The 25921-nt window shown below is 35.0% G+C and overlaps 1 long non-coding RNA gene across 1 annotated transcript; it reads right to left on the bottom strand.

Moving 5' to 3' along the window:
• Positions 1 to 7258: 7258 nt before the first annotated feature.
• Positions 7259 to 7752, bottom strand: LOC114541598. The gene is made up of 3 exons (XR_003689320.1): positions 7740 to 7752; positions 7407 to 7458; positions 7259 to 7299 (listed from the first exon to the last, which is right to left on the bottom strand). It is a non-coding gene; the product is annotated as an uncharacterized LOC114541598 (long non-coding RNA).
• Between the last annotated feature and the right edge of the window lie 18169 nt (positions 7753 to 25921).

The raw sequence follows: 25921 nt of genomic DNA, 5'->3' as shown, positions 1-25921 counted from the left end.
AAGCATGTGTTCGCAGTTCTACCCGCGGTTGATCGTCATGTCACAAGATAAAATTCATATAAATCATACATCATCCGCATCGATTTCACAACGACGGACCCTACATGCATGCGTCTACTCAAATTCAACCGAAAAATAGTCCTTGTGAGGATTAATTGTACTACTAGAAATACATGCATGCAGCAATCCCTCGCCTCGGTTAAACAAAATTAGATAATGATTGTTAGAAATTTTATGTGGTTTCGGGGTTTTGGAAGGTACATGGTATGTGAGAAATAGAAATTGAGAAAAGTATGGAAATATTTTTCTGCACGTGGAAACTGTAGTCATAGCAACCTCACAACGGCCGTATATTTTAAAAAAAACAAAATTTACCCTCATATTTTTGTGAAAAAATGGCAAAAATACGACAAGATTCGTACCATTTTCTGGAAGTTAAGTTACTCTTCAAATTCAGTGTTATGGTAAATTATTTTAATTATTAAATACCATGAAATATAACATCGGACGTCTCATACAACGCTTCCTCTGGTTTTTGTACGGGAATGTTTTGATTTTGTTTTCTTTTTGTCATTTTGAAAAGGGAGTTTATAAATAAAATTATAAGTCGTTTATCACATAACACAATCAGATTTATAGTGAAATACATTTGAGAATATTAAAACTGTGTTTGCCACAAAAAAATTACTTTTTAAAGCTGTGCCGGATGAAATATTATCAAGTGTAAAATCTTCCGACTTCATCATACATGGTGAATTCGGTCTTGTTATTTGTTAAACCGTGAAAATTCCTGACCTGATTTGAGTTTCCCTCTAATTTCGTAAAAATACATATATTCCATATTTATAAAAATAAGAAATTTTTAAATTTCATCAAAATTTTGCTAAATGACAGTTATTCATTGACGTTTGAAAATACAAATTTTTGTCTCGACCAATCAAGAGCTTAGTAGTTCACACTAGCGTATGCGCAAAACGTAGAAGACCGTCCATTGCGTGAGGTCCATTGCGTAATGGCGGACGACTTTGATTTCGCGTTTGCATATCGTGGGTGTAAATATCCGAGCGGAATTAGTACCCTCGCACGGTGCTCCGCACCGGCTCGTGGAAAATGTTACAAGATTTGATAGCTGCATTAGATTCAGATTATAGCGTTACCGTAAAGGTGAGTGCATTTGCGTAAGGCGACACGTTCACCAGGGGGACAACAATCAAACCGTTTGCCACAGTATACCACCTGCGGAATATTCTTCTTGATGTGCGAACACTGTGCTGACGTTCAGACACGTCAACTCGGACTGTCCCATCAGTTACAGGTGTCCCATCAAGGTATTTAATCTGGACCTTAAAAAAAAACATTTCTTCAGTTATTCTCCCAGTTAAGTGCACACCGTTGTTACGCATGTCCGAGCCGTAAAAATATTTAATGTATAGCTATAATAATGCAAAGAAGCAAGAAAACGCAAGGAAATTAATTTAAAAAGAATGATGATTGTGAAAAAGGCAATAATGACTCTTCGTCGTCTTCTTGATCTTCTTCTCATTCCATAACTGCCGACTCAGAGCTCATCACTGGGGTCGTAATTACATGGTGTCAGGTGTGGGATACCTCAAACACTAATAAAATGTTTAAACGAATCCGCGGGAGAACTTTTAGTTCCCAGAACCTTTGTTGTGGCCCGAATGGAAACAACGATTTGAGCAGTACAAAAGCGCGGCGAAATTGAACAAAGAAGACGATGAAATTCAAATAAGTACTTTAATTGACTCTATGCGCAGAGAAGCAGAACACATCCACAGATCGTTTGCTTTTGAAGACGTTAAAGAGAAATACATTAGCACAGTTTTGGAGAAATTTAACGCCTTTTTTGCGCCTAAACGAAACGTTATTCACGAGCGAGCTGGATTTCATTAACGTCGACAACATGCAGGGGAAATCGTCGAAGCGTTCATCCGTAGCCAGTATGGATCAGCAGAGAGACGTGATTTTGCTGATTCAAGGGACGAGCATGCCGGGACAACCGCCATCCTTCGCAGTCCTGCATGGGGGTACATTGGTTGTGTGGGCGAGTTCACTGCAAATGTGTCATACACAGCGACGGACTATTTATACGCGTAATTATAGAATAATTATCTTTGATACAACGGTCTAGGCTTAAGTTAAATAAGTGGAAATTCGAATTCCGGAAGGAAAAGATAAGGATATTTGGCCATCAGGTGCGCAAAGAGGGCATTAAACCTGATCCTGATAAAGTTAAAGCGATAGTGGAGTTATCACCCCCAAGTTACCAACCTTAAAGCATGCATAAATTCACCACCAAACACCAAGTATTTATACATGGCTTTTATACTCTGAATTATAGCTAGTTATCATTTTATATACACAATTATCTCGTATTACGCAAATTCATCACTGCAGATATGCGAAAGATAGAAACGAAAACATGATAGGCTAGTTTTTATCGCCATACAAAAATTGTATGATTTACTGTAGTATTTTATAATTTTTTTTATTCCCCAATCGGTCAAAGTTGAATTCGAATTTTTTTGTAGACCTTGTATAGCAGTACTGTTTAATGAACTTTTAAAATATCCACACGTGAAGACAATTTCTAATTGCTTTAATTTGACATATACAATGCAACGTTTGAGGTTACGCATTGTAGAAACGTATCGAAAATGTATATAACAGAAAGAGCGCAAGTTCATTCCCAAGTGAATGCAGAATGTCGAACAAAGGTTTATCTTAGAACAAAATCAACATACCTTAAATTTTATTGGAAAACCAGGTTTGAATTTCTGAGGAACATCAATTAGTGACATGGCTTTAGACTTCAACACCAAATTAGGACTTCGGGCTGTTTCTTTTATTTTAACCCCAGTAGAGGTTTCGGTAAACATGGCATTAATATGTAAATGATATCCAAGAGGTGTTTGTAAATCGATTAGTTCTTTAGCATCAATATGAACACATCCTGTTACCTTAAAAAGAAAACACATAATTATTAGCTCCCGGCTACAGCCACAGCTAAGGCTATGAAAGCCTTAAATATACATATAGTAGAAATGGTAAAACGAAATAAATATAATTGGCGAAACCTGCTTATTTTAGAAAGATGTTCCTTTGACAAATTTCGAAATTTAGTTTCGTAATCAGAGTATAGTTTCACTAATCGCTATATATGCACCTACAAACGTTTTCAAATTTCACTAAAGTGCATCCTAGATGGTAAGCATGCAGGGAAGCCAATAAGTAAGGGAGTGGGGAGAGTGACAAATTATATGTTTGACTTTTAAACAACCTCATATGCCACCAAAGCTTCAGAAGAATGATTATTACATTAAAGTAGTTATAAAAGTTAAATTACATAAACTAACTATTGCATGTTTGCTATTTTGTGCCGTTTTTGCGAAGGTTTAACGGTCTCCTATTTTTTTCCATTCGGTCACGATGGTCATTGTTTCGTAACTTACAGAAGGCGTCACTGCAATAGTGTTCGTATTCAAATGCGAAAAAATTGTAGTAAGGCTTTTGTCACTAACTAGTGGCCATGATTGAGAGAATGCGCTCCAAAGAGGCATTTTTATATACATGCAGTAAGGGAAGAAATATAATTGTATAAAGCGTAAATGTACAATTTTATAACACCACGAAATAAGTACGGTGTTAATCAACCTATGCAATGCAACATGTTTGAGCTTTTAGCGTCGTCCATTGCTACATGTACGTACATTTTTGGTTTCTTTCAAACAATTTTGTTCCACTTTGTTGCTCTTGAGACACAATGTTGTTTCCAGTCGACCAGTAACAAATTTCCCGTAAGTGTACCTGTATTAATTAAACGTCAAAAGATACAATGAAACTTTTAAATTGACTATCCTTGCAAAAATTAAAAATTGACTGGTGTCTGTCGACGTTGTGGAATTATATGAAAAGTAAAATACAAACAAAGAGGACAGGAAACAGTATTCTCGCGAGTTATATAGCCACGAATGAATTACGAAAATGTTGGCTTAATGAAGGTAGTTATCACGGTAGGGTTCCATTTATACGGGGTTGTTAGGGGAGAAATATATGAAAAATCAGAAGCATTTAATATCAACTACTTTAATTTGCTATTTTTACTAGCATTAAACTTTTTTGTGAGTCATGTGAAGGAAATTCTTTGCTGACATTAAAGAAATTTGAGTTGTTCACTTTGGATCACTGTTTTGTCATGGCGGGCTTTGCTGCAAAATGTTGATCTTATAACTTATAAGGCTTTTGATAATTTTACAAATATTGATGTCGTGAAAGAAAATAATAATAGGCCTTATTGTATTCCGACATAACAGTGAGAAATCCGTAATCATTGGCGGCTTTCGTTGGTGTTCGCTCCGTATGATCTGGACTCGCATGTGCCGAGGATGAGTTTCTTCCATGAACGCGCTTGGGAATGTGGCGTGATGCGATTTACTTCATTTATTTGAAAATGTAAACAAAAAGTTTGTTTACATTACGACTGGACATCATCTGTAAGATCGTGATTCAATTTGAATTGATTTTTTAAGTGATACAACATCACCAAAGTATGATGGTGCTATTAAATGCCTCGACAAAGAGAAAACTACGAAATGTCATATTAAAAAATAATTGGCTTAAAAAATTCAAAATTAATATAATTATAAAAATTTCGGCTGTTGAAAATAAACTCCCTGTCAATCATGAACAAGATTAGATTAATATCGCAACATAACGAAGCTAGTAGAACATGGGCGGGAAGCGATTTGCAAAATAGTACAGGAGGCTAAAGAATGGGTACGGGAGGCGGGTGTTGTTGATTCCCTGTCCCCCAGATGGTTCATTTATTGAAGTTCATTAATTCGCTATGTTTGTTGCTCAGGCTTATACCAGCTTTGCTATAATATTTTGACATTGAATTTCTAAGGACGTGAATCATAGCTGGATTTACATAGCGGGGCAAAATCGTAAGGCTGATTGCGCCACTGTGTGTCCCCGATTTACTAGTGATGGTGCAAAAAAATTCTAAAGCTACTGCAATATTTGAACGTCAGAACCTACACACCATAAGTGTTTTCTATAATAAGTATACAATCCTAACCCAAAGTTACCTCGCACATATTGTAAAAAAATTTCCCGTTGATCCAATGCAAAGTATGCTGGTGGCTTTATGTCCAGTTCAAATTTAGGAAGAACTAAGTAAAGTAAAGCAAAATTCTTGTGGGCCTATAATAATGGATTTATATATTATTTTGGAATATTTTGCAGCTACTACAAGCGAAGTGTCGAATCCAGTGGGGATATAGCAGGGTGCAGAATAAATTAATACGGCTTAAAATTCGAATCGCATTGGCAGACTGTAATGTAAAAATGTTATTTTCAAATCTATAACTAATAGCGTTGTTGTTAAGGTGTTTAGAATTTAAAATTAAGCTATGTAATTTATTCTGCACACCCATAGATCCGTCACTGGTCGAATCGTTATTCACTGATTTCAGAAGTAAACTTACCATACTTGTCAATTTCGATAGCCTTTGTCACCGTCTTTCGCTAAATACCAAAATTCATTTTTTAAAATATATCACTCGGATCATCAAATATCATGGTTTAAACACGACAGCTGCCTGCTCATACGGAAATAATGTTGGTACAACTTTTGAAGCAATTACAGCACAGTCCAGAAATAACCCAACAAAAACCGCGGTTAACCTACAGGTCAAACCTAGTTTCAACCGAGGTCGAACAGCGGTGAGAAAAATTGGTCTCACTGAGTCACTGACTCTGACAGAAAAAGTACGTGCTCCTTACTAAAATCAAGCCGGGTTTTGTTACAATACCTTATCATAATACCAAACTTACGGATGCTTAAAATGTTGACGATTTGAATGCCTGATTTTGAATGCCTTTATACCTAACTACACATATACTATGCTATATACCAGTGCTAAACATATATTCAAGATTAATTTCAATACGGGGTACTTTTTTGATAATTTTTTATAGCCTAATTAAGACTTTATTTCCCTTTGTGCAATGGGTTTCCCAAAAACTCTTTGTTTTATTAAATGGTAATTAACGTCAACATGAAAAAGTTACAATTAGCCGTATTCGCTTGGAGAACGTATGTGCATGGGTACGTTTGATTACATTTAACGTTTCACATATCTCTAAGACATATTCATTAGGGAAGCGATGCCACTTGCTATTCATAATCCTATACTACGGCAATAAAATTATATATATCGACGCACATATACATCAGGGGCCGGTTGTTCGAAAGATGGATAACTTATCCAACGGATAAGTCCTATCCAACGGATAAATCTGCTATCCAGTGGATAGTTATCCATTGGATAAAAACGCGTTGCCCGAAGCGTGGATAGTGAAGTGGATATAGCTATCCAAAAGATAAGTTAAAATTTACCGGAAGAAAACAGGATTATTCTGAAATTTCCTACCACAACGTCAGGTGTTGCTAAGCATTTACAACATTGAATTCATAATCATTACGAATTCTCGAGTTTAGTTGCTGAATGGAAAAGACTTGAACAAGTGATTTGCTCGAACTTTGCACTTCACATCATAGTGATTTTATTAATTAAACACATTGCAATTTTATTCCTTGACTTTGCAACGCTTTGCCTATCGGTTCCATAGCAAATTTAGGAACACTATTTTAATGTTCGTGAATGAAATTACTTAGATTTTAGCAATTTTCTTTGGAATAGGTTGAATCTTTCTTTGCATATTCGCGTTTATAAACTGATTAGAAGCGTATAGTAAATTTACCGCCTGATATAAATGCGAGGATCTCCAAAAAATCGCTGCTCGGAACGGAATGTGTAGCCGGCAACGTGAAACGCTGCTGCGACAAATTGCACTTCGAAAACATTTCTAATAGTGAATACAATCATGATGTGTATTAGTTTGTTGAAACACAGTAACAGGAATATGGCATTTTTGTCCTATTTTATATAAATGTTTACAGTGTTACCTTGTATCTTTGAATTTATCCACTGGATAGTGGATTTAAACCACCTCCGGACCTTGGATAAATTTATCCGGTAGATAGCGATTTTCATCCGCTGGATAAAGTTATCCAAGCTTCGTGCAACGCAAATCACACGCTGGATAAAACTTATCCGTTGGATAGCGACTTATCCGTTGGATAGCGACTTATCCACCTTTCGAACAACCGGCCCCAGTAGTACAAGCTAATAGATACCTCAAAGGTTACTTTGATAAGCCATTTACCCAGAACTGGCTCTTTTGACAGCTGAAGTTCCAAACTTCCGACACCTAACAATTTTAATGATTTTTGTGATATCATTATAGTCGCATTTCTTGATCAAAATAATTATGATTTCATTACCATTTCATTGCAACAAGTACAAAAATAGTTTTACCGTCTTGTAGTTGAACATCGGTCCATTGCATAATCTTCGAACCACTTGGTTCCTATGTGACAAGTAACAAAGAGAATATTTTTTTTTGACTGTATTTCTAAGTTGACGTAATAAATTTCTGGCACTTTACAGTCGATTAACGCTGCCTTCACTGTCTTCAGCTGCATAAGAATCTTTGAATAACATTCCAAATTTTTGCCCAAGGTTTTCCTCTCATCGCCGCTATTAATGTGTTTTGTAAAACTAATATTATATTACTAGACCAGGTAAGGTCGTTATATAACAATTCACATATGCTAAGCATCGATGAGGTAAAAAAGTAGGTTTACATACCTGAATTATCACCGAAGAAACCTATTATGGCGAAAGAATAGAAACTGTTGGTTCGTGTTGTGAATCTATTACTTCAATTTCGAAATTTTATTGGATGAAAGGGAGTTATTGAGATGGAAATTTTATATTTATTTATTGAAAGCTTTCGTATGCATTTTCTGTGATGATTACAGATTTCGAAAATTAGTGTTTTAGTTTTAATATTTCTTATCCGTATGGAAAATGTTAATTATATTAATTACGATTGCGTCGAATACCTTCGGTCCACCGGGCCTCAGTTCAGCGTCCAAACATATAATCCGAATCAACACTAAAGAAAGAACGCTTAAATGATAAGATTACTTTTCGTTTCTTTTTTTCTTCCTAAATATCACCTCTAAGCTAATTGTATGAATTTTACTGATTGTATTTACTCCAACAAGAAAAATGGATGAACGGCTAAAATGAAATGCGAATGAAAAACGGCTACGAAGGCTGAAACGATAATTCTGATAATATATGCAGCGAGATTCTTCTTCTTCAGTAGCCTTTGAACTGTAGGATACCAAGGGGGATGTTGTTGTCGAAAGGAGGATAAAGTTATACAACTTTTTTCAACGATCGTGATATTCATTTCAATTTTAAAATTGTAATGTTCAATTTTGGCCATGCATAAGGAGTTAAAGAATCTATACACACAGGGGTAGATATGGCGGGGACCGGTGGGCTCAGCGATCCCTGAAAGTGCCAGTTATCTCAAGTCACACTTCTCTCTCCATCCCCCCCCCTTCCCTTCCCAAATGAGTAATGTCCATGCTCGCGATTATTCTATCCATACTTAGGGGCAAGGCAAGCTAGTTCAAAACATCAGTGTTTTGGGGATAAATCAGCAAGAATGCTGACAAACCTTTTTGTCCAGGTTTATAAATTGGTTTATCGGTTTGAATGAAGACTTTCTTTTGCGGAGAGGCTTTGTACGAAACTGCTTTTCTCATTGTTCTAACTCCACACACTGTAGCTTCAACCTTCGCAAGAGATAATCCTTTAGGTACCTGAAAAAAAAATCGGTGTCAAAATGACGATTGCGATTGCTGGAGTATTTGGAAAACATTTCGCTCGATCTTTTTTTGCAGTGGCGTATGAAGCACAATAATCGGAGTTGGGTGGGGGCATATTCATATATTCGTGTTCTGTCTGATTATCATTACAAGCAGTTAAGAAGCGGCCTATTTTTTAGACTTCATTTAATCTTCCTTCATTTAAATTTCACCACGGACATATATCAGTTTGGTTAAATTTGTTTTTTTGAGGATTAGAATTTCGGCGACTATATATATTGCTAACCTGAAGCTCCAGTGTTCCAGCTTCATTTGGTTTAAAATGACTTCTAGCGCGGCTCCTGACGACATTAAATCTTGAACCATACAGTCTGACCTCCACATCACAGGATACAGTACCAAAAATATTTATTCCCAGCTTGACATTTTCACCAGCACGGAAAACTCTGGGAATTGTGATCAAATAATCACCATTACCTAACGCACCACTTCTGTAAAATAATAAATATTATATTGCGTCAAGCTGTTCGTCCCTGCCCAAGATACAATTTCAGACCCCGTATCCGGACAAATTTGGAAAGGGCTAAATATTTTTGCCTTTTCTAAAAAAATCTGCATTCTCGTTTCTGAATCGTTTTTTGACGCCCACACGAAAACACGAAAACGATTTGAGACATTTGTTCCCTCGTTTTTTAAAACACGTGGAGGTAACCCGTACCAAAAAGATATTAATATTATCCGCTTTCAAATTTCTCCAGATTCGTATGGACTGTAAGAGGCGGATTCTGCCGCGTTCTTAAAAGTGCCGAGTCAGCTATGTCTTCAATTTTTTATGACGCTTATCAACCATTTATGTAAATTTTAAAAATACTGACTCAGCATCTTAAAAACTTACTAGCGACATCAATATTTAATAGACACCTGTCAATCATGTAAATTTCAAGATTGCAGAGAAATCCAACTTTTATTGACTCCTGTAAATCAATGCAGATATAGCAAGAGTGAATGATATGAACGGCGCATTTCTAAAATCATTAATTTTTGGTGACTTAGCAGATTTCAAGTTTAACCGTTGGTCTTTGGGGTCATGTTTGATATTTTTATTGGATAAAATAAGAATTCCTTTTCCCAAAAAGGAATTGGCCTATGGGTTGGGGAAAAAACTTTTTGGCTAAAAATTTTTCACTTGAGATTATTATATTGCTTTTTTGGGGTTTCTGTTTGAAAATTCGTGTGGTGAGATTGGTCTTCAACTTGGTCAAAGAACAAGAAAGTGGGTAAGTAATGATAAGGGAGTTTAACAAAGCTCTGATAATCATCATGGTGACTTGGTGAGTGTTTGACCTTCTGCATGGAGACAATTTTAAAAAACTTTTTGAAAACTAAAATGGATCAAAATGATTTTGAAAGAGAACATTACTATCATCTTCTTGCTGTCCACCAATCCGCACAATGATTTAGGAGATCGGGAAAAAAGCAAGGACTTGATGAGTTGATATCTCCAAAAGACAGGTTCAAAAAACCTTCCAACACCATAAAGAGGTAAAAAGAGGAAAAAGGTTTCGTAAGACATTTGTCAATGATCTCAGTGAGGAGGTTGAAATCGACCTCACTGACATGCAAAAATACAAAGAAAAAATAATGGTCAAGCGTGGATTCTTTCTGCGATTGGAATTTTATCTCGTTTTGCTTTTACCTTTCCATTCAAATGAAAGGAAAGATCCAACACTTGGTTTGCTTTGATAAAGGTCTTTGATGAGTTTAAAAAAAATATTTCGGACACTTCCAAAGCTTGTTCAAGCTGATCAGGGTAAGGAGTTTGAAAATCGTTTGGTTGAAGACTGCTTTAAGACAAAAAAATCAACTTTTTTCACAACCTTTTCAGATAAAACAGCGGCTATTGTTGAAAGACTTAATCGAACCCGTCGGTCATGCGAAAAAGAATTACTCAAATTCAATGCGACCCAAAAAGAAGGAAATAAATAACCACAGCTAAAAAGAGCATTCGTACGCGTAATCAGTATAATTGCCAAGTTAAACTGCAAAATGTCAAGTATTTCGGAGAATATAGGAATAGGAAATAGCCAAGCGTTTAACTAATTAGGTTACATACTTCTGGCCTTAGTAAAAAAGTATACAAAATTTCCAACTTCGCATGGCTGTATTTTCTGTTTTTTACAATATTTTGGAGCCAAACTTGGTAATTTTGCTTAATTCAGTATGCAATTTTTTAAAATCTCCTTTTTGTCGCCTAAGTCAAAAGTTGGTCCATTGTGAAAATTCCCATTAACAGATGCCTTTATGAGACAATAAAAGTAGACCAAGAGACAAAAATGAAAGCTTGGAATAACTTATTTGGAGACTGGTCGGGAAAGATCCTTGACTTCAGCTAATGTTTCTCACCTCAATCATATATTGAATATACACGTCGATAAATATAAGCGCCTATCCGACAGACTCTCCTTTATTCTCAAGCAATGAGAATTTAGTGAGTTGTGGAACCGGTCATACCTAATTTTAGTGTGCATTGATAACCAATTTGTGTAGTGATAAAGGAAGAATGAGCAGTGATAAAATGAGAAATGTGCAGACTTTAAAAACAAGGTTTTTCTGACAAATCTTGAAATAAATGACAAGTGATTACCTAGACAGTTTGATACCCATTTCAGGTGATTATGAATGGACTATAGAGATGAAAAAGGCTTTATACCGACGAGAAAGAAAGTTAAAGATGAAAAGACTTTATCAAAAACCCTAAAGATAAAATAGTGAAGACGTTTAAAAAGCAATCAAAAAGAGGAGTCGAAGATGAGAGAAACAAATTTTTAAGTGAGTTGGCTACGCTGAACAAACAAGCGAGAAAAAACCAACCAGACGAATTTATTAAAGCTCAACCTGGAGGCTTCGAGTCAGCTTTGCCAAAAATGAGGGACATTGGGTATGAGTTTGCCACCACAAGAGTGCAAAAAACAGATGATGATATTTTATGCATATGGGATTTTTAAAGCTTTAACATTTTTGTTAATGAAACAGAGTAATTGATATCCGGATTTAAAACACTTGACTTTTCCTGGAAAAAGTTTGACTTATCGGTACGTCCTTTATTGAAAAGGAAGATTCTCTTCGGAAAATGACAACTTTGAGACAAACCCAAAAATTTTGAAAAGCCTCGCTGAGTTTCATCTTGTTTATTGGAGAAAAGGACACCAAAAATAACCCAAAAACTTGAGAAATACATCGCAGAAAATGATAAAAAAATGCTCTTGGATCATTAAAATAAACATATATTTGGAAAAGTAACTTTTCATTTACGAAAGAACAATTTGGCCTTGCTATAAAAGAACTCAATAAAAAAAATATGAAAATGGAAATTTTAGAAAACCAAAGACAAGTATATGAGTAAATTTGGTGGGTTGATTGGGTACTGTTTTCAGAGGGTAGTGAAAACAATCTTAGTCGGTTATGAAAGAAAAAGGACTGGTTTGTCAAACCTGGAGATGAAAATCTTTCTCTCAAGTCAGCTGAAGGGTTTTTTGCTACTCTATATTCTTGGGTCCCAAGCTGACTCTTATTTATCGATTGTTGGGCAAGGGACAAGTAGTAGTCAAACAGAAGGTATTTTCAAAAAGCTTGTTAAGGATTGTGTTGTTCAAATTGATGACACCATTATGATCTCAAACACGAGAAAAGATATCCAAGACACTAATGTCACTTTAAATCTCGCTATTAGTCCTGCATTGATTAACCTACCGAGTAACATTGTAACCCTTAAACAAAAAATTCCAGGCTATAATAGAGTCTTAGCTATAGCGTCTAAAAAGCTGATCAGCTTTGGAAGAAATTTGTCTTTTAATAAAGCAGTTGAGAACTAAAAAATGTCTTTAGTATAAAAAGCTCAGGCTGATTACAAAAAAACTTATGTTTGAAAATGCGGAGTAAGTCGGTTCTTTGCTAGAAAAAAACTAGAGCCTAGCGTGAAAATGTACAAAGATTTGTTTTACTCTATAATTAATACAACTTTTTTGCCATCTAGTCCATTATGATTCCATAAAATATAGAATTTAAAACCATGAAACAAACAAAAAAAACACTCTAAAATTCGATCTGCATCTGCAGTGATCTCGCTCGTGACCCGCAAAATGAAGGCGAAAATTTGCGCTCCTTTACCTCCAGTATAATGTCCCGCAAATTTTGGCTTGACAAAAAATATCAAAAGGTAGCGTTCCAGTTGTTTATACAGTTCACTGTCTGTGATAGCAACTCGCAACGGCCGTATATTTTTAAAGAATCGAAGTTTACGTATACTCTCATATTTTTGTGAAAAAATGGCAAAAGTGCGACAAGATTCGTACCTTTTTCTGGAAGTTAAAATAATAATCTATATTCAGTGCTATTGTAAATTATTTTAATTATTAACAAGACGCCTGTTCTGGCGTTAACTCCGGCACACGTGCCAGTCTTTAATATAGAGCTTCTGAACATAAACAATGCAGTTCATATTCGCATTTAGACGCCTTGCGAATCTAAATGTTCGATCGCGAAATTCAGAAGCACTTCGTAATCTAAAAAGTATAGAAGTTTAATTGTTCAAAAATGTAAATAAACCGCATGATACATTCCCTTTGTCTTACAATTTGCCTTTGGAATTCGCGCTTATATATTAAATCTTCCATCCTGCATGCAAACTACGAGGTGTCAACGCGCCCATACACGACCACATCATCCGTTTTTAAACGGCGAAATAGCAGCGATATTATTAAAATAGGACCAGAATCTACATGTATTAAATGTATTCTTATCCCAATTCAATCTAAACTTAATCGAACAGCATGAAAACAACGGTTTATTTGTTCCTCTTGGAGGAATTGCCGTATCATGGGGGCGAAATCGAATCGCGCATCGGAAAATTAGTCAAAGCTGTACACCACAACTCTTGGGAGATAAGACTGGGACGTAGATAAATACGGTCACATACACATTTTAAATGCTAGCATGTTTCGCGCCATTTCAGACTTGCGACGACGAAAAAAAACAAAAACAAAACAAAACCGGGGCGAATTTTCTACTCCGTCGCTGGCGCCGACGTAATTACCATGAAGTATAACATCCGACGTCTCATACAACTTCCGCAGTTTTATGCTACGCCTCAACAGGTTTTTGCACGTGAATATTTTGATTTTATTTTTTTTGTCATTTTGAAAACGGAGTTTATAATTAAAATTATAATGACGCATACCACACGACTTTATTACACACGATGAATTCGATCAAAAATTTAGTCCTGTTATTTGTTAAACCGTAAAAAGTCCTGACCACATTCGAATTTTTCTCTAAAAATACATATATTTTATATTTATGAAAAAATATTTTTTTATATTTAATCAAAATTTTGCGAAATCACATTTATTCATTAACGTTCGAAACTGATACAATTTTTTTTCTCAACCAATCAACAGCTTAGTAGTTCATACTAGCGCACCCGCTTTTCTTAGAAGAGAGTCCATAGCGTAAGGTCAATTGCATAATGGCGGACGACTAATTTCACATTTGCACAACGTGGGTGTAAATATTCGAGCGGAATTAGCACCCTCGCACGGTGCTCCGCACCGGCTCGTGGATTATTCGCACGATTAATAATCTTGATAAAAAAGTAACTTTATCCTATTGCTATTTATACAACAATGACGTACACTGATCACGTCTCACTAATTTCCCAAAGTTGAATTTCCTGACGTTCCCATCAGCGCTGATTAACCTTTTTTTATCCCCTCACCCTTTGCAAACACAATGCGTCATTAGCCTCAAAGTTCACAGCATGATGAGATTAAAGGGAAGAAATTTTCACTTTTATGGAAGACATGGAAGAACATTATTGTTTTGTTTATTATAATATACATTGCATGTATTCAGTGTGAAAATGGAGAAAAATAGCAAAAAGCCAATTCCTTGGAAAACTATATCATTTGCTCTTCAAACAGTGAAAAAATAATGTCATTAAGGTTATTTCAAACTTTTGAGGATAACAATCGAAATTTCACATTGTCAATAAGTAGACTATAAAAGATATTCAATAGAAACCATTCGCGCGGTTTTGTGCAAACACCAAAAGTTAGTATTCAAACACACGGAAATTCAATAAGAAGAATATTAAACATTCAAAAACACAAAAAACGATTTCGTTTAAATACAGGAAAGAGCACAATTGATAAAAACGTGGGACAGGCTCTCACGGCAATGAAATACAGGGTGCATTAAAAAATGTAGAAAATTGTTCAAAATTAATGTGCACTGAAAATTTTGCAAAATGTCTAAGGAACTTTTGTTGATATAAATATTTTAGGGTCTCTTGACCACGTTAACACTGGAATGGAATGAAAAATGTTGTATCGAAATGTAAGAAGGCTTATTTTCAAACACCACCTATAAAACAAGAATTGCACACAAAAAGTACGCTTCCGATATTAAATCATAATCATAGGCTGAACGTTTGGGTAATGATTAATGTTTTATGAACTATCAAAGTTCCAGACAATTTGTGTCCAATTTGTGTCTAATTTGTGTCTAATTTCAGACAATCCGCCGCACTTCCTTGCTATATATGGTCTTTGAAATTAACCATTCCTATATATCGATACAATTTTTTTCCTTAAATCTCAGTGTTAAAGTTGTCAAGAGACCCTAAAATACCTAGTTATTTGTGTTCACACAAGGCTTTATTAAAGGTAATAAATCTACTGATCTCCTTATATAATTCAAGTGGCAGACGCATTCAACAGAGTTTTAAGAGATAGCAAGTGGCTACTTGAACAGGAAAATATATTTTTTTCCGCGCGTGACTATAATGCCTGTTTATAGCGTACATGCACGTATATAAAAACATATACAAACTGAAAGCGGTTTCACGTTTTACTGAGATGAAGCCGAAGCGATATAAAACGATATATAGCTATGAAACGTTTTGGTAATGCTGCGAACAAACTAAGATGCTGCTTAATCCCACTGGCTTCAGAAACTTTCCCCATTACCAGAAATTTGCGACATGATAATTTGCATATATACTAATTTGCATTTAACTTTCAGCATAATGGCCTTCAACTTTTACTATTAAATACATATAGTAAATACACAAAATCTAAAAATGCCGTTGACCTAGATCTTGCCCACGGTTTGCCGACCTCTGGATCAATAAAACAGCCGTTTCCCAACGTTTTAATGATCGAATTACTTACCTTAGGTATTTCTACGTTCGGCCAAATGATTGTGAACAAATGGGTATATAGCCTTCGTATTATTCAAGTTACAGATAAGACTGATAATATTTTTTAAAGTGATTGCAGTAAAAATCCGAGCCGTACAAGAAAGTTTATACAAAAATACGAAAGACAATATCTTCAACAATTTTTTTGGTACATTATACGTCAATTTATTAACTATCTGAATCGAAATATGTGACCTTCCACGGGAAAACATACGTTAACGCTATTTCGTTCGTTCGAAAATATCGTTCGTTATCCGTTCGTTTGCCGTTCAAACGCTTGAAGCGTTCGTTGAAACGATTTTCGAGATCGTTCATCGTTCGAAATTGCCCGTTCGAACGCTTAGGAAAAAACGTTTGAAAATTGGTCCGAAAGCGTTCAACCGTTTGATTTACCGTTCGTTGAAACGTTTGCCGGAATTTCGTTCAATCGCATTGGATTTGGTTCAACATATTAGATTAAACATTTGCAATGCTACAACTTTGTAGAAGAAGCGCAGAATGTGCTACACAGAAATACTCCCAGAAACGTATTCAGTTCCTTAGTATAGAAGGCTTGTAAAGGAAATAGTGGGGTTATATCAATCTAGCCTAATCGAATGCTATTTTGTGCGCTTCATGTTATGGTTTATGCTTAGCGTCATGCAGACAGAAGGCTATTAAGATTCAGTGCATGCAATTATTCCATTAGCGTCAAATTTCACGTCTTAAGCTTTCTCTCAAAAAATTATCGTTTTTTGAATTTCGGTATGCACTAAATTGTTAGAATTTGTGCTTTACTATACTTCTGTAGCTTCCATAAGCCAAATTTCACCGCGCACCCAAACAACTCGCAAGCCATATATTAGCATTACGAGCCATAATATGCCTTGGCAAGTGCTAATTAAGTTGCATAATTGTCGGAAGTCTCTAAATGTATGTAAACAGACAAAACCAGATTTTAAAATGAATTGAGGGATTTTGCGTGTTACATATTAATATCGTACTTTTAAACCATGTGTATATATAGCTAATTTATTTACATCTGATAAACTTATCTGGCCTCCGTACGAAGCAGCTACTGATTAAAATCTATTCAAAATTAAGGACCGCATCCTAGGACGGACCTTTCAGCTTGAAATTCGTTGTCTTTAATGCAGTCTGACATAGCTACAAATTATACAACAATTGAAATACCCTAGGTAATATTTGAAGACATAAATACAGTGACCTAACGCGCGTTCGGTAGGGTTACGACGAGAACTAAGAGATCCTCATTTATTGGAGGCCAGGATAGATAACGAAATATCATAGTATAAGCAAAACGTGATTTATGACAAACAGCGAATTAAGGGACCCCGCAGTACCAAGTATACCTCAAGACCCCATCCTCAGCTCTGTTCGTTACGCCACTGCATGAATATAATAGCAATTTAAATATGTACGTGCATCTAGTCTAAAACTAGAGCCGGAGCAACAAGATCCTCAGTGCCCCGCTTACAAAATTGTCTTATTTCCTTAAAAAGGTATCTTTGTCTCCCCAGATCTAAGCCATCTGGCTCGATCGTTGCTGGCATGTTGAACGGTGGCAATTGCATAAATATAACTTATACATGGCATAAATATAACTCATGCATTGTAAATATTTATTTAGACTCTTAATTCACAAAAAATACTTCATATATATTGATATATGCACATTTCAGCACAATTCACTCCCCATGTATATTTTGGTTGTAATTTGATTTCTCTCGACTTGCTCCTCGAATCGGAAACGTGGAACGCGGAGAAGGCTCAAATCGTATAAATGATAGGGACTGTATGAGAGTAATGAACCTATATCAATGATGTTCATTGTGTGACTTTTTTTATTACAAAAAAAATTCCGTGTTTTGTGAGGTTGAGTTTTGCGCTATGTTTTAAAGTGCGTGCAGTCCTTCATTGCGCACAACTGGGCTGACACAAGCCCAAAGGGCAAGTTGCCAAGCTAACGTTTACAAACATTTAAGTTTGACCTTTCAGATATTTTGCCACATATATTTCGCTATATATAATTCATCAGAAAAGGAGCATTGGAATTTATCTTGCTTGGACAACATATCAGCTGTTGGGCAACAGGAAAATTTTCACTAATTTTGATTTGGCCTCCCTTGATTAGAAATTACATTCCGGATATTAAATTGCAACTATGCATGGTCATTGCACCTTGAAGCCTGCCAGCTAGAGCGGCAAAATGAGCAAATTTGAAATGGCGCCTGTCAACTGTTTATGCGTGCATGAGCGCGCGGGTAAAGATCTTTACCAATAATTTCGCGAACACTGTCCCAAATATTTGCTGGATATTAGCATCTATGGAGAAGTCAAGGCGTTTTAACGCAAGCATATATAAAGGTTAATACCAGGTATGAACACTAAATGAAACATTAGCTATGATATAAGGAAAGTCATGACTTGGCCACTTTATTAGGCGCGCTTGCAATTATTTTCCTCCAAGCATTGAAATCAGGCTTATTGATGAGATCATCAACAGAATTCGTATAACGGTTCTCTCGATTTAAACTAAAGTTTTTTTTTTCCTTGAGTGTATTTGCTTGGCTAAACTGTAGCTCTCTATTGACCATGCATATATATCGAAATATGACACGCATTCGAAGTAAGATTTCATATAGATGATCATGCAATTGTATATAACAAGACGTTCTCAATTGCATTTTATATATATGTTAACGCGAGTAAAATGTATTCGGATATAAATGCGCACTGCAATATACCTCTTTAGATTGCTTATCATGGCCGGTGGAATCAAGTTGGGCCACGATCATCCAATCATTCCGAATAAACATGACATGAAAGGTTGCCAGACCTTGAAAATGGCTTGGCTGAGGTTAGAAAAGTTGTTAGCTTGGGCCGTGGTGGTTACAATTTATAGGATGCATTTGCTTACATTGAAACAACAATTGTTTACAAACTTTGCTGACATTTTTCATAAAAAAGGGGTAGATGCTACCTCGAAATATATATAATTATATGATATAAAAAGATTTCGCCAGACAAAATGGATTAATGCTTTCATGCATGTCTTAAATAATCTTGATTAGTTAATTTTACTGTAAGCAGGAGGCACAAATTGTGTCACAAGTAGATGTCTCGAAGATGTTGAGGATCGTTTGTTTCTTAAAATGGTGAGTATAAACTCCCCTGTGCATGCATTTGGCATTGTCGTTTCTATATGGGCGGCAGCATTGCTATATGCTTTGCAGAAAAAATTATTTGCACTCTTTGTGATTTAAAAACCCGGTTTCTATATGGTCGTCTGCTATTGCTATATGCTTTAGTGAAAATACTGTGCAATCTTTTCTTGCTGCCGGGGTTGAGTATTAAGTTGTTTTGCAGGGCGGAACTGAATTCGGACCTTCGGGATTGCGGATTGCCGCGGTGGTTTGAAATGAAGATTTCGAAAATTATCCCATTAATTTACGCGCGTTCTATTTCTTTAGGTCACTATTGTTAGGCTCATGCAGGTAGCATAGGTATTTACACAGTTACCTATGTAGATGGTCGAATATTTGGGGAAAATAAAATATTTCCTGATGAATATGACCACCAGGAATTTAGTTAGCTAATTTAATATCACAAGTAACACATGCATATGTGGTCGTATGGTCACAAAACATATCACTTACATGAAAAAATATGGCGGCAGAAATAGGGACATTGCAGCTTTAGCTTTGCGAAGAAAATATGGCGATGGTGCATGCAGTGGATAAAATAGATTATTATCAAATTTTTAAATATTCTTAAGGTGTAATGATGCCCTTAGTTGCTACTGACAGTACTGTGTATAGGCGACATTCCGCGACAAGCTTGACCGCAGCTAGAGGCTATTGCCGCACGGAACATATTGTGAGCACTAGGTAAATATCCAAGCTTATATTTTAAATATTTTATTACCGCGCAATGCATTGCTGAAATTGAAATGTGGATTTTCACGTGCATAAATGGTTGGGATTTTAATGTAGTAGGCTATTTATACCAAAATAAGTTTTGACAGCATGCAAGCACACGTTACTACGCTGGTTCGTATACAAACGAGCTTTGCGTATGCGATATTCTGTATAACTGTTATTAATGTCTGGTTATCATCTGTAAACAACTTGATCCTTGCGATAATTAATTTAGTCGTTTGCGCGTCAAAGAGTATAAGCAATAGTGTACAATGGAATCTCTTGTGTTTAGTTTAACATAAAATATGTATCCAGTAGCTGAAACTCAACCAAACTTAGACGGTGACCAATGACATTGCCTATGATATTATTATCGAAGCCAGGCCATTTATGGCAATCTTCGTTTACTCTCGGTTTAGAGCCGTGTTAATAAAACGGATGCATGCATGATGTGTTTATATGTCCTTAACCACCCATACATATAGTTTGTCCGTGAAGAGATTTACAAAATCTGTTACGTTGTTGCAAATAAACACGCGCTGAATATTTTGATGGTATAGTTGCAGATGATGCATTGATTAATTTGACGTAACGATGATAATTTGTACTAATAACTGAAGGCTTTCTAACGATTAATAAACCCGAATTTTGATGCAAAATGCAAATGTATATATGTATATAAAGTATAAAATAATGTGATTTAGGTAGTTTAGCTAATAAATTTAGTTAAACATTCAAATGAAGGTATAGCTATTTATATGTACACGCACTGTTATTTTCAGGGTGTTATTTTAACACCAAAAACAGGGGTTACGAGATTTAATCGAAAATAATCCTTTTTTTGGGGTTACAAATAACACCGTTTCTGGAGTTAAATTTTAATCCCCATTTTGGGGGTTACATTTAACTCCTATTTTGGGGTTAAAATAACCCCGTTTTCAGGATCCCGCTATAATATCCGGAAAGAAATAAAGAATCATACAAAAATTTGAGCAAAATTTTATTACTTTATATCCAATCTACAATATTTACAACATAAATACAACTTCATATTAAAGTTTCGTATAATAAATCATCAGAAATCTAAACATTTTTCTTTTAAAGAACAAACAAAGGCATTCTAAAAACTTTACAAATTATATCATAAGGTAGGCAACTTCAATCACAATATCGAGATGTACACATGAAAACCATCCGAAAATACGTCAAATAATACCTAAAACTAATCTAAAATAACAAGTGAAACAAAATCTACAATATTTTTACTATATAGTTCCTATGTTTTAACTTTCAAAACAAGTTATAGAAGCGAGAAAAATGCGAAAAGTTTTTGATATTTTACTCATTTTTGGAATAGGCCGATGCTGGACCCGCGCTGTAGACTTTTAAGAACGTTTGAAAATGACGAATTCGTAACCTCATTGGCTGTTTTTTATTCTCGCTGTTGTGACAGCCAATGAGATTACGAATTCGTCATTTTCAAACGTCAACAGCGCGGGTCCAGCAACGGCTAATTTAAAAAATGAGTAAAATATCAAAAACTTCGCATTTTTCTCGCTTCTATAACTTGTTTTCAAAGTTAAAACATAGGCAGTATATAGTAAAAATATTGTAGATTTCATTTCACTTGTTATTTTAGATCAGTTTTAGGTATTAATTGACATATTTTCGGATTGTTTTCATGTGTACATCTCGATATGGTGATTGAAGTTGCCTATATACCTTAGGATATATTACACTATATAATACCTATATTCATCCTATTATTAAATATATTTAATTCATATAAGTCCTTATTTTCCTTTAGACTATGAGAATATGACAAATGTTTTTCACGTCAACTGTTCCATATTAAGATATTTTTACCAACCTACATTAGTTTTGTATTGAATTATTTTGTCGACACTTGCTGAAGCTTTTCTGTAGAGATATTGAAAATATATTACACACTTTTCTCCAGCGCAATTGTGTTTGTATCCTGGATAGCTGAGCAACTGTACACTTTCTTGAGACAGGGAATTTAGCTCACGAACTGCAGTTTAATTTATATCCACAATCGGCAGGTAAACAGTCGCACTCCGAGAGGCATGAAAATGATATTCAAACACGTACATGGCCGTTTTCAACTCCATACAGCAAATCTGCCAATCTTTCTTTGACTCTTTCTCGTTTATTTCGGTTTTAGTCGTAATTTATCTTTAAAAACACAGGCAATTCTCTTGTGGAACCAGCAGTGCTTGCGAAGGTTTTGAAAAATAGCTCGTTTTGCATGATTGCATCAGCTTGATCACGTGGTGTAATGTACTTATTTTAACCCCCAAAATGGTGTTACATTGCGCGTAACCCCCTTACGTGGTGTTATTTTAAATCCAACTATGGAGTTATTTAGCTGGAATTTTTTAACACCCCTATTACACCCCTAGAATCCCTTAAAAGTGGTGTTAAAATAACACCCTGAAAATAACAGTGCGCATACTTGCGCCAACACATGTTACGTGTTTGAAAATATTTCCTATTCTTTTAATTAGTCAATAATATCTTGCGTCAATCATACGCGCAACAGGCGTTCAGACTAATTCGTTAAAACCGTTCATAAACATAAATCGTTCAAACGGCTTCAGATTGAACGTTTATTTATCCGTTCGTATTCTCGACTTTAAACGTTCACATTTTTAGCTGAATTCGTCAAAACGTTTTTTGGGTTCGTTGAAACGTTATTACAGATCGTTCACTACCCGTTCGTTATCCGTTCGTTTTGCTGTTTCAACGAAATATCGTTAACGTACGTTTTCCCGTGGAAGGTCACATATGCGAATCAATGTGAGCGATTTTAAAAGTTCGTGGACAGAACACGGACAAAACTTTGAGCAATATATCTTTAAATTTGGCAGAATGCAGAAATGCCCAAGCTAAAAAATTGTGTCACCAAAACGTTTCTAAACAGCTGCTCTACCGATCTAGAGGTCGGCAAACAGTGGGCAAGGTCTAGGGCAACGGCATTTTTAAGTTTTGTATAATTACCTAATGTATTTTATAGTAAAAGTTGAAGGCCATTATGCTGAAAGTTAAATGCAAATTAGTATACATGCAAATTATCATGTCGCAAATTTCTGGTAATGTCCACAGCAACGAACTATAGCGACAAGCAGTCAAGCAACAGGCCATTGAGTGGTTGGTGCCGACCATAAACACCAGGCTTTATTAAAGATAATAATATCTGCTTATCTACTAAATTGAAATGCTGATGATGGAACGCATTAAACAGAGTTTTAGGAAAGGGCAAGTAGCTATTTGAAACTTGCAAAGTATGTCTCTCTACTTATATATAAAGTGGATTCGCGTTTTGATGCGATGAAGCGATATAACGATATAAAACCTTTCAGTAATGCAGGACCTCGAATGAGACGCTGATACCTAAATTAAGTTAGCGCTTTGAACTTGTTAAAAGTTAGCTAGAAAGTAATTAACTCATGTCCAATTGAACGCTTCAACGATTGCGCGTCGCAATTTAACTTATTATTATCCACACAATTAATTTAATACGACTTGTATTTAGCTTAATAACGCTATATTAGCTCCATTCGATGCGTTTTACTAAATCGAAAATGATGCAATCAAGGACTCACCTTCCAGGAAAGGTAAAGAAAAGATGAAGAAAAACTGTCAATACAAATGATTTCATCTTTAACGTTTGCCCAACTTTGGCTGTTGAGCAGTGAACCATAATCTGATCATGTTCTAAATAAATGTAACTTTATATGCCTATTGTCACGAATACAATAATGACGTGCAGTGATCACGTCTCGCTAATCTCCCTTTTAACAGACAAAGTTATCAGAGCTGATTAACCCTGATTGTATAATGTATCCAGTCACCTTTTACACTAACACTTATTCCAAAGGTCTGAGGGGTACACGAGATTTATCCCTCGAAGCCTGGTGACAGAATTTGCATATTTATATATATATATATATATATATATATATATATATAATATATATATATATATATATATATATATATATATATGTATATTAATATATATATATATATAATATATATATATATATATATATATAATATATATATATATATATATATATATATATATATATACAGGGTGTATCAAAAAAAGTAGAAATTTTGAAATGTTTAGAAAACTATAAATTTATCAAAATATCTCATAGATTTGTGCTAGTATGGGTACCTTACCATCTTCAGGTCATTCTAACACTAAAAACAAACAGAAAAATTAACCTCGAAAAATGGAAGAGCGGTTTGTGAAAGCATCATTTTGAATGGCTTGTGCAAACATGAATGAGAGGTTTAAAATCCAATTTGAATTCAAGGGCTGAACGTTTGGGTATTTGTTTACAAAGAATCGAAATTTCAGAAATTTTGATGAAAATTAAGTCAGCCGCGCAACCGCGTAAACGTGGGCTTTTTTTCGTTCAACTCGCAGCTTGAGTAACTTTTTTCACAACACCATTGTTAGTTTAATCACCCGAGCAATCACTCATGCATGAAATCAATCGTGCATGAAAAAAGTTACTCAAGCTGCGAGTTAAACGGAAAAACAATTACCCAAACGTTCAGCCCAAATTGGATTTTAAACTTCTCATTCATGTTGGCACAAGCCATTCAAAATGATGCTTCCACAAACCGCTCTTCCATTTTTCGAGGTTAATTTTTCTGTTTGTTTTTAGTGTTAGAATGACCTGAAGATGGTAAAGTACCCATACTAGCATAAATCTATGAGATATTTTGATAAATTTATAGTTTTCTTAACATTTCAAAATTGTCTACTTTTTTTTTATACAGCCTGTATATATATATATATATATATATATATATATATATATATATATATATATATATATATATATATAATATATATATATATATATATATATAATATATATATATATATATATATATATATATATATATATATATACATATATATATATATATATATATATATATATATATATATATATATAATATATATATATCATAAGATGATCATAAGCCAACCGCATCATGAGCTACGGAAGACTTATCCAGTACTAGTTTACCTTACTCGCAGTTCGTCTTATTTTCTTTTAGACGTATTAAGAGAGAGAGCTTTAAGCTTTGCTTTGTTTTGCTTTATTAAGCTTTGCAATATAAAATATTTACCCGGTGTACCTACAAGCTAATTTGATATCACCATGCAAACGTACAAGAATATTGTTATACAAAAATTACTGTTATATTGTACCTGCATATAATTTGATATACTATGCCTGTATTTCAGATTGAAAAACTAGCATCACAAGCCGTAATGCGCAAAAAGCAATGCGCAAATAACTAATATACCGTATTCTCCCTATGGCTATTTTACTCTTTCAAGTGAATTCAAAACAACATTGTAACATATAACTGCCTGCAGAACCTGTGAGCTGCTCATGTTATAGACATGCAATTGTCAATTCACTTCAAATAATCTCGGGTAATCGTAGATATTAAAAAACATACTTCACGTAATGCGAGAAATTTATTACCCTCGACTGCACCCTCGACATTGCGAATCGAAAAATACGATAAAAATCTACCCTCGACTTTATCCTCGACCTCACTTTCGACCCTCGACTTTCTACCCTTGACACTCGACCCTCGACCAAAACCCAATTTGATAGGTACATAAAAGCATGTGTGAATTGATTAGCATTTCTCCCGCTGCGAGTAAGCCAGTTAAATTGAAAAGTAAATATTTGTAGGACATTCAGTATTGTCCAGCAATGATCTAACAAAAACCGCAGTTGACATAGGTCAAACCTTGGCCTATCACTTTTGCTAGGGCTGGGCGTTTTTCAAACGCACGGAAGACTGCCAAATATAGCTTTGATAAATTTGTTATTTACATGAAACATTACTTCATTCATCGGTAGTTGCTAGAAACTGTTAATAGGAATGGTTATTTTT

Source organism: Dendronephthya gigantea, unplaced genomic scaffold (genome assembly GCF_004324835.1).
Source record: "Dendronephthya gigantea isolate DGI-Jeju-01 unplaced genomic scaffold, DenGig_1.0 000003F, whole genome shotgun sequence".
In the NCBI taxonomy this organism is placed as follows: Eukaryota; Metazoa; Cnidaria; class Anthozoa; order Malacalcyonacea; family Nephtheidae; genus Dendronephthya; species Dendronephthya gigantea.
The sequence above is the reverse complement of the archived record's forward strand: the minus strand, read 5'-3'. Positions and strand labels throughout refer to the sequence as shown.